The sequence below is a fragment of the Lepus europaeus genome, chromosome Y (genome assembly GCF_033115175.1).
Source record: "Lepus europaeus isolate LE1 chromosome Y, mLepTim1.pri, whole genome shotgun sequence".
Lineage (NCBI taxonomy): Eukaryota > Metazoa > Chordata > Mammalia > Lagomorpha > Leporidae > Lepus > Lepus europaeus.
Genome location: NC_084851.1, coordinates 18,743,658 through 18,752,387, shown reverse-complemented (window position 1 = coordinate 18,752,387; position 8,730 = coordinate 18,743,658). Strand labels below are relative to the sequence as shown.

Genomic DNA, 8,730 nt, shown 5'->3' with positions numbered 1-8,730 from the left:
TGCAAAGGAGAAAGATGACACTGATGCTAGATGACTCTGTGCAATGTTGATCTTGAACACTGTAATATAGGTGGCAGAATATAGAGAAAGTTGATAACATTAGAAAGATAAAGTACACCAACGTGGCCACAGGTAACTTGTCCTAAGATTGGCATAAGCCCTGCTGTTAATAAATATAAAAAAGGATGGTTATTAGAATAAATTCAAAAATAAAATGAAAGTCACAGTAATGTGTTGACTTATAATGCACAATATATTATGATTTCTGGAAATAGAAATGAATGATATTATAGTAATAAAAATTAAATCTAAGCATATTTAGAAGAAATGAGAAAAATAACTACAAATTTATATTAAAAAATACTGAAAGATTAGAAGACCTGAGATAAGGAAAGCATCACACAGCTTAAAATAATACTCATAATCTAAAAAGGTCTGAATTTACCATTTGGAAAATTCCAAAAGTTAGCTTTTAAAGTTTCAAAGAAAAAAATAAGAAATTAGAAACAGGACATGAGACTGCTCAAGCACAGTTCTGAGAAACAAAGTACATGGAAGTTGATAGTGTATCTTATGGAAATTGAGCAATTTCATGACATCACAATGGAAATGACAGAATCATGTGTTTGCATGACTAGGATAAATATGTAATATATACATAATATGTAATGTAAATAATAAATAATATATAGTATGTAAATATGGTATATATCTGATGCTGCAACATACATTATGACAGTAGGACCTAGTGACTTCTTCAAAGTGATGAATGAGAAGATAATATACATAGCATCCATAGTTACCATGTCATTGATAATCTCATATAAAATCATAGATGAATATCAGCCCAAGTCCCCTCTGCCAGAATTGGAATAAGACAGATTATTCATTATTCATGTCATACATGAAAATTAACTCAAACACAAACTAGAATGATTCAGATATATTAAATATTATATTGTTATTGCTATAAGTAACAGAGAAATGTCTACAGATGTGTCCAAGAATTCCAAACAAATAAAGGAAATATTTTTTTAAAACCCCCGTAAATTTCATTTACAAATCACAGAAAGCTGTAGGAACATAAATTGAGAACCATTCTTGCAACTTGCTAGAATAAATTAAACATATCAGTGTATAAATTTAATGTATTAAAAATAAACAAATAAATAAATAAATTTATGCCAAAAATAAATAACTTAATGTATTGAAAAATTCAATACTAATTTTTCCAGGTGTGATGGCCAATTAAGTAGTGAACCAGCAGATGGAAAAGAAGGAAGACCTCTCTCTTTCTTTCTCTCTCTCTCTTTCTCTCTGCCTCTCCACCTCTCCTCTCTATGTAAATCTGACTTTCAAATAAATAAATAAATCTTAACAAAAAAAGAAAAATTAAATACCAATTTCAATTTGGTATCTACAAATAAAAAAAATGAAATAAGAAGAACATATATCATTGAAAGTATGAATGAATCCCATATCCAACTTTCAGAAAATGTGTAACTAAAACTTCATTAGTTCATTTACAGACTTTATTGACATTATTAACAAGAATGAAAATGGTAAAAAAAACCTAATCATGTTTTTGCAAAAGTTTAATTTTAATTTACATTGGAATGCAACAAAGTGAGAGGCTAATTAGAATTAAAAATAGAATGCACATAACAATATAAAATGATCCTAGTATTTCTGTGAGTACAACTGGGTAAAAATGGTAAGAGCAATAACACTGATAAACAATTATATGGGGAATGGTTAGAATTATTGATCAAATTGACACATAAGAAAAACATAAGAAAACCACTCTAACTCTCTTATAGCATCATTCCTGGTGAATATTAAACTTAAAATAAAGACACTTGTATTGAAAATGGCAAGTTGTGGGATTTCAAAAAAAAATCTTAGTTACATCAAAATTCCTCAAAAATAAGCAAAGGTCATCTGAAAATGATCATGTAAACAGATTCTAAGTGCTTATGAAAGCTTATGAATAGAAAATTAGCTAGACAATTTCTAGAATGAACAGGTCATTGTCAATCTCACAGTTAAAATTAAACCAATAAAAAAGAGAGGAGGAAGAATGGAGGGAGCATGGAGGAGGGTGGGGAGGGTGAGAAGTATTGCTATGTTCCTATATCTGTATATATGAAATACATGAAATTTGTTTACTATTTAAAAAGAAAAGAAGTCAGTAGAAAAGAATTAAAAGAAAAATATGCCAGACTTGCCTTTTGGCACTGTGGACTAAGCTGTCATTTGCATTGCCAATAGTCCATATCAGAGTACATGTTCCAGTTCTGTCAGACCTGTTTCCAATCAAGCTCCCTGGTAATGAGGGAAAAAGAAGATGACCAAAATGCTTGGACTACTGACACCTATAGAGGAGGCCCAGATGTGTTCCCAGGCTCCTGGAATTGGTGTGACTGAGTCAGTCATTGCATTCATTTGTGTGCTGAACCAGTTGATGAAATCTTTCTCTCTCTCTCTCTCTCTCTCTCTCTCTCTCTCTCTCTCTCTCTCTCTCTCTCTCTCTCTGTAGGTGTGTGTGTTATGTGTCTCTCCCTTTGTGCCACTGCATTTCAAATAATTTTGGAAAAGAAGATTGGTCTTGTCCTAGAGATGGCATAAAATGAGAGAATGATGATATACATAGATAATAATTCAAAGACAAAATAAAAATGAAAAAGTCATTCACATATAATTTATATGTAATATTATAATTTTTCTGAGTATAAATTTGTAAGTTTATAGAGTTTATTAACTTTCAATCAAAGGATTTATTTTGCAAAATAATTCTAAAATATTATTAAATACTTCTGAAAGTTCTAAAATGAAATTTGTCAATTTAATTTACAAATAAATACATATAAGTGGCAAAAACATAAATCCAAAATAATTTATTCTACTTAATTTTAAAGTATTTTAAACCATGGGTCCCAAAATAATGGGGAAGTGATTTAGGTAATGATATGATTGTCTCAGAGAGGGGGCACCATTCATGAGGAAGACACAATATAGCAATCAATTAATCTATAATCTATAAATTTAATGTAGTTCTTTTATTTATTTATTTATTTATTCATTCATTCATTTATTTATTTATTTTGACACTCAGAGTGGATAGTGAGAGAGAGAGACAGAGAGAAAGGTCTTCCTTTGCCGTTGGTTCACCCTCCAATGGCTGTCATGGCTGGCACGCAGCGGCCAGCGGACCGCACTGTTCCGAAGCCAGGAGCCAGGTGCTTCTCCTGGTCTCCCATTGGGTGCAGGGCCCAAGCACTTGGGCCATCCTCCACTGCACTCCCTGGCCACAGCAGAGAGATGGCCTGGAAGAGGGACAACCAGGACAGAATCTGGCTCCCCGACCAGGACTAGAACCCCGTGTGCTGGTGCTGCAAAGTGGAGGATTAGCCTATTGAGCTGCAGCGCCGGCCTAATGTAATTCTTGGTCTCAAAAAGATTTTCTAAAGATCTTGACAAGCCAAATAAATGTGCAAAACTCCAGGATGAAAAGAATAAGGAGAGGTGTACAGCCCTACAAACCTTGTTCTATTATCACTCAAACACTCGAGCCCTGTGGTATACTTCAGGGAATAAGAACTCTTTCTTAAGACAGAATAGGATATTGATAAATATTGGAATCCCCTGGCATGATTGTAAGTCCACCATTTAGGGCAAGTCTGATTGAGCATGTCCCAAATTGTACATCTCCTCCCTCTCTTATTCCTACTGTTATACTTAACAGGGATCACTTTTCAGTTAACATTTAAACACCTAAGAATAATTGTGTGTTAATTACAGAGTTCAACCAATAGTACTAGAACAAAACAAAACAAAACAAAACAAAACAAAACAAAACAAAACAAAAACACTTAATAGCCTGTGATTTTGGAACAAGCCAAGCTCATGGAGAGGCCTGGAGGTGCTGGGGATCTAACCCAGGGCCTCGTGCATGCTAAGCATGTGCTCTACTACTGAGCTACACCCCCAACGATATAATCCAGTGTCCCAACTGGGACTAGAACCCAGTGTGCCAGCACCACAAGGCAGAGGATTAGCCTATTGAGCCATAGCCCAGGTACAAAGAGGGACTTGGTACATTATAAAGAAGTTATTAATATTTCATTGAGAATAGTGCCAAATTATATTTTGCTTGAATCTAAGTTTACAGATTTAATTTCAAGCTTACAAGAAAGATTAGATTAAATAAGTTAAATGAAACCATTAGGAAATACTCAGACAAAACTGAATACAATAGATTCTAAAAAGGTATTGTTTTTTGCACTTTAAACAAACACCTAAAACAACATCTTTTAAACAACTGGAAAGATCTAAAAGATAGTTTAGATATAATAGCATATTTGGCAATTATTACTAGTTGTTTAGCTGTAATAATGGTATTGCATTTATGTAGGAGACTGTCCATATTTTAAGTTGCATAATGAAATATTGAGGACTGAAATGTCATAATATCTGCAACTTACCTGAAATGAGTTCAACAAAATTTACATATGCACTTGCACACCCACTGGTGCAGAGCAAAATAATATAAATCACTAATTCTAGATTGCAGGTATGTAGAACATCACTGTATGATTTTGTTTCTTTCTGTATACTAAACTTTTCATAAAAATATTTGAAAATCAGATGGAAAACATTATATGCTAAACAAATATTGTCAAAAAAATCAACTGTTCTTATAAAAATATATTCTTGACATTTTAGGAGAAAACAAGAAAAAAGCATATGATATGTACAAAAATAAAAAGTATCTTTTCTCAGATTAAGACAGAACTTCTTAAGGCACAGAATATAAGTCATGGGGCTGGTGCTGTGGCATAGCAAGCAAATCCACCACCTGCAGTGTCAGCATCCCATACGGTCACCAGTTTGAGTCACAGCTGCTCCACTTCTGATCCAGCTTTCTTCTATGTCCTAGGAAACAATGGAGGATGGTCAAAGTCCTTGGACCCCTGAACCCACATGCGAGACCTGGAAGAAGGCTCCTGGCTTTGGATAGGTGCAGCTCTGGCCATTGTGGCCATCGGGGGCCATATGGAAGACCTTTCTCTCTGCAACTCTTTCAAATAAATAAAATGAATCTTTAAAAAAAAGGCAACAAGATACTTACATAGGCTGGCGCCACAGCTCACTAGGCTAATCCTCCACCTGCGGCACTGGCACCCCAGGTTCTAGTCCTGGTTGGGGCACTGGATTCTGTCCCAGTTGCTCCTCTTCCAGTCCAGCTCTCTGCTGTGGCCTGGGAAGGCAGTGGAGGATGGCCCAAGTCCTTGGGCCCTGCACCCGCATGGGAGACCAGGAGGAAGCACCTGGCTTCTGGCTTTGGATTGGCATGGTGCATCAGCCACAGCATGCTGGTGGTAGTGGCCATTTGAGGGGTGAACCAATGGAAGAAAGACCTTTCTCTCTGTCTCTCTCTCTCTCACTGTCTAACTCTGCCTGTCAAAAAAAGATGCTTATATAAGAGTACCTCACAAAGAATTCACGATGAGAAGCAGGAAATATCTGGGTCTTCTATTAGCAAAGTGCTTGAGTGGATGCCATAACAACTGTTGCCATGGTAATAGCTACCTTCATAGTATTTAATGAGGAAATATAAATTGTGGCAAAATTGCTTTAATTTCCAGATTCTATCAGTTCAAAATAACACATACACAATCAGGCAATAGAGCAGAATTTCTGGTCACAGAGTCCTACAGTGACACCCTAACAGGTAGGAAGAGCTACACTACATCTGGAGATAATGCTGACACAGCACAAAGAGGAAAACCAAGGCAGATGTTCAGGATTCCAAATCTGTTCAGCAATATAAAGCCAAATATGTCTGTGTTGGTATTTAAGAATGTGCATCACTGCATATCTTCTATTTGTGGTGGTTTTGAAGATTTTATTTTCAGAGACTGAATTGACCTAATACGAGAGTACTTTTTAAAAGCTCATGGAAAGTAGAATTTAATGACAGATTTATTGTGCCAAAAATTTGAAACCCATGCATACAAGGGATCCTCAAATAAGTTTGTGGAAAACACATTTCACAATTCATTTTCCATGAACTCATAGTAGTACCTTCACATTCCAGATATAAATTGTCCTTTTGGTGTTGCTTTTCTTCCCTTTTCCAAAGTTTTCTTTTACTTTTCAGAAATGCCAGTGTGTCTTAACAAGATTGTGGGAGGTTGAATAATGGAAGGCAGATCAGAATTAGAAAGGTTGAGTTCCTAATGTCACATAGCACAGAAGGGTAATGATAACCTAGTAGATATTTTGTGAGAAAATACAAGAAAGTAGCTCCAAGGTTCCAATCACAAAAATGCCAAGAAAGGGAAAATGTTGATAACCCTGGGTTGATCAGTGCACATTGTATACATGATTAAAGTGTCACACTGTACCTCATGATTCACACAATTTTTGCTAATTTAAAATTGAGGATCACTCCCAAGCTAGTGCATTCACATCAAGTTCTCTTGTTAGGGCTCAATGCAGGAGTCACTCATCTGCACAGAGACTTGCCCCCAAAACCCAACCTCTTCCAAGCTCAGTCAAAGATAACATGGATGGCCTACATCACTGTAGAACCTACCACCAATGTGTCTGAAGAAAAGGACAACCCAAATAGGTAACATTCATAATTCAGGCCAGCCCTCATCATGGGCTGAATGTAGAGCTGTTGGTTGAAGAGAGATCATGAATCAGGCAATGTTACACAATAACTGAGGTCACAGCATGCTCAGTACTCTCAAAGGCATCAAGGGGACCTCAGAAAAGAATGAGGATGATATTATCCCCACTGTTAAGCAGGTAAGGAAAACACAAGGATCAACACCTTTGAATGGGACAGAAGCATAATGACATACATGGATCATGTGTAGTTGTATATAGGTTGTGCCATTCATTCATCTCTTCAGCCATCAGTTCATCCATTGGTTCAACCATCTGTCTGTGTGTTCTTTCATCCATCCATCCATCCATCCATCCATCCATCCATCTGTCCTCCCATCCACCCATCCTCCCATTCACCCACCCCTCTATCCACCTATTCATCCATCCATCCACCCCCCATTCATCTATCCATGCATCCATCTCTCACTCCTTCCCTCCATCCATCCATTAATTCATCCATCCACCCATATTCCAAGCAGTTATTTATCAAGCATTTAATGCAATGCAGATGCTTCCCTCAGTACCAGCAACAGTGGTGATTGTCACATGCTTCCTGCTCCCTTGAAGCTTCCCATCTCTGGGGGAGCCAGGTGTGTAAATCTAGAGTGATCAGTGCTAATGGGAACCAGCTGATTAGTCCCTCTGCTTTGGAGATCTTTCTTCACAGGACTCAGGAAAGTGCACCAGCTCCTTCCTCCTCATTCACTGGCTACTCACTCTCAGCATCTGTATTGGATCTATATTGCCTTCCTCATTTGAAAGCCTTACAGAATTCCAGGGCTCTGGCTCCTCCCAAACTTACCTCCCTAGGGACCTACCTCAGTGGGCCTTGTGGATCACACACACACACACACACACACACACCTCATTCCCTTGAATGGTCTAATTGCATAAGAAAACACAATTATCAAATATGATGCACCTGGTGATGTGAATGAATCAAAGCTAAGCACAAGGGAAATCTGCTTTTGTATCTTTTGTTTGTCCTTTTTGTCAAAGCTAAGCACAAGGGAAGTCTGATTTTGTATCTTTTGTTTGTCCTTTCTGAGTGTACTCTGGGGAACTTGAAATGATAATTTCAGACTTGATATTTTGTAGTATGTTGGGGAAGCTTCAGTCTTACTGATCTGAGTCAACTGTCTCCTTTAAACTCAAATAGCACAGACAAACCAGTGGTACTTTGACACAAAGGATATACATTTTTAAAAGATTTATTTATTTGAAAGGTCAAGTTACAGAGACAGAGAGAGAGAGAGAGAGAGAGAGAGAGAGAGAGAGAGAGAGAGAGAGAGAGAGATAGGGAGAGGGAGAGGGAGAGGGAGAGAGAGCATGTTTCTATCCCATGGTCCACTCCCCAAAAGGCCAGGGCTGGGCCAGGCTGAAGTCAGGATCCAGGAGTTTCTTCTGGATCTCCCACCTGTGTGAAGGGGCCCAAGCACTTGGGCCATCCTTTCTGCTTTCCCAGGCACATTAGCAAGTAGCTGGATCAGAAGTGGAACAACCCTGCCTCAAACAGATGTCCATATGGAATGTTTGTGTTGCAGGTGACAGTTTTACCCACTAAGCCACAATACCAGCCCCAGGATATACATTTTTAAGATTGCATGGGAAGATATCAGAATTTCTGTGTGGGCTGGGGCTGGGTGCTACTTTTCTAATGAGTCCAGTGGCATCCAGATGGTGTGTTTTGGGAAAATAGTGTTGTAATTTCAGTGCCATTAAGTTGATTCTTTCACTTAAATCAATGCCCATTCTTATCTGCTGATACTCAATGGGTCACAGGTAAGGGCTCCTCCAGAATCTTCACTGCCTAGGAGCCAATGACTGACCACAATGGTAGCAAAAGGCTGACAGGAAATGACACCCTAGAACATCCCTGATATCATGCACATGGAGGCTGTCAGCCCAGGCATATTCCATAACTTCTCCTCAAGCCTCTCCCAGCAAGAAGAGGCCACATAGCAAACCAAGAAAATAGCAGCAAAAGGGAAAAATCATAAAAAACTGAAATGTGAGCACAGCAAAGTCAACCCCAAATGCCCATGTTAT

At 37.7% G+C, this 8,730-nt stretch overlaps 1 non-coding gene across 1 annotated transcript; it reads right to left on the bottom strand.

The window, feature by feature from the left end:
* Positions 1–3,917: 3,917 nt before the first annotated feature.
* TRNAA-AGC (transfer RNA alanine (anticodon AGC)) lies at positions 3,918–3,989 on the bottom strand. Its single transcript has one exon. It is a non-coding gene; the product is annotated as a tRNA-Ala (tRNA).
* Between the last annotated feature and the right edge of the window lie 4,741 nt (positions 3,990–8,730).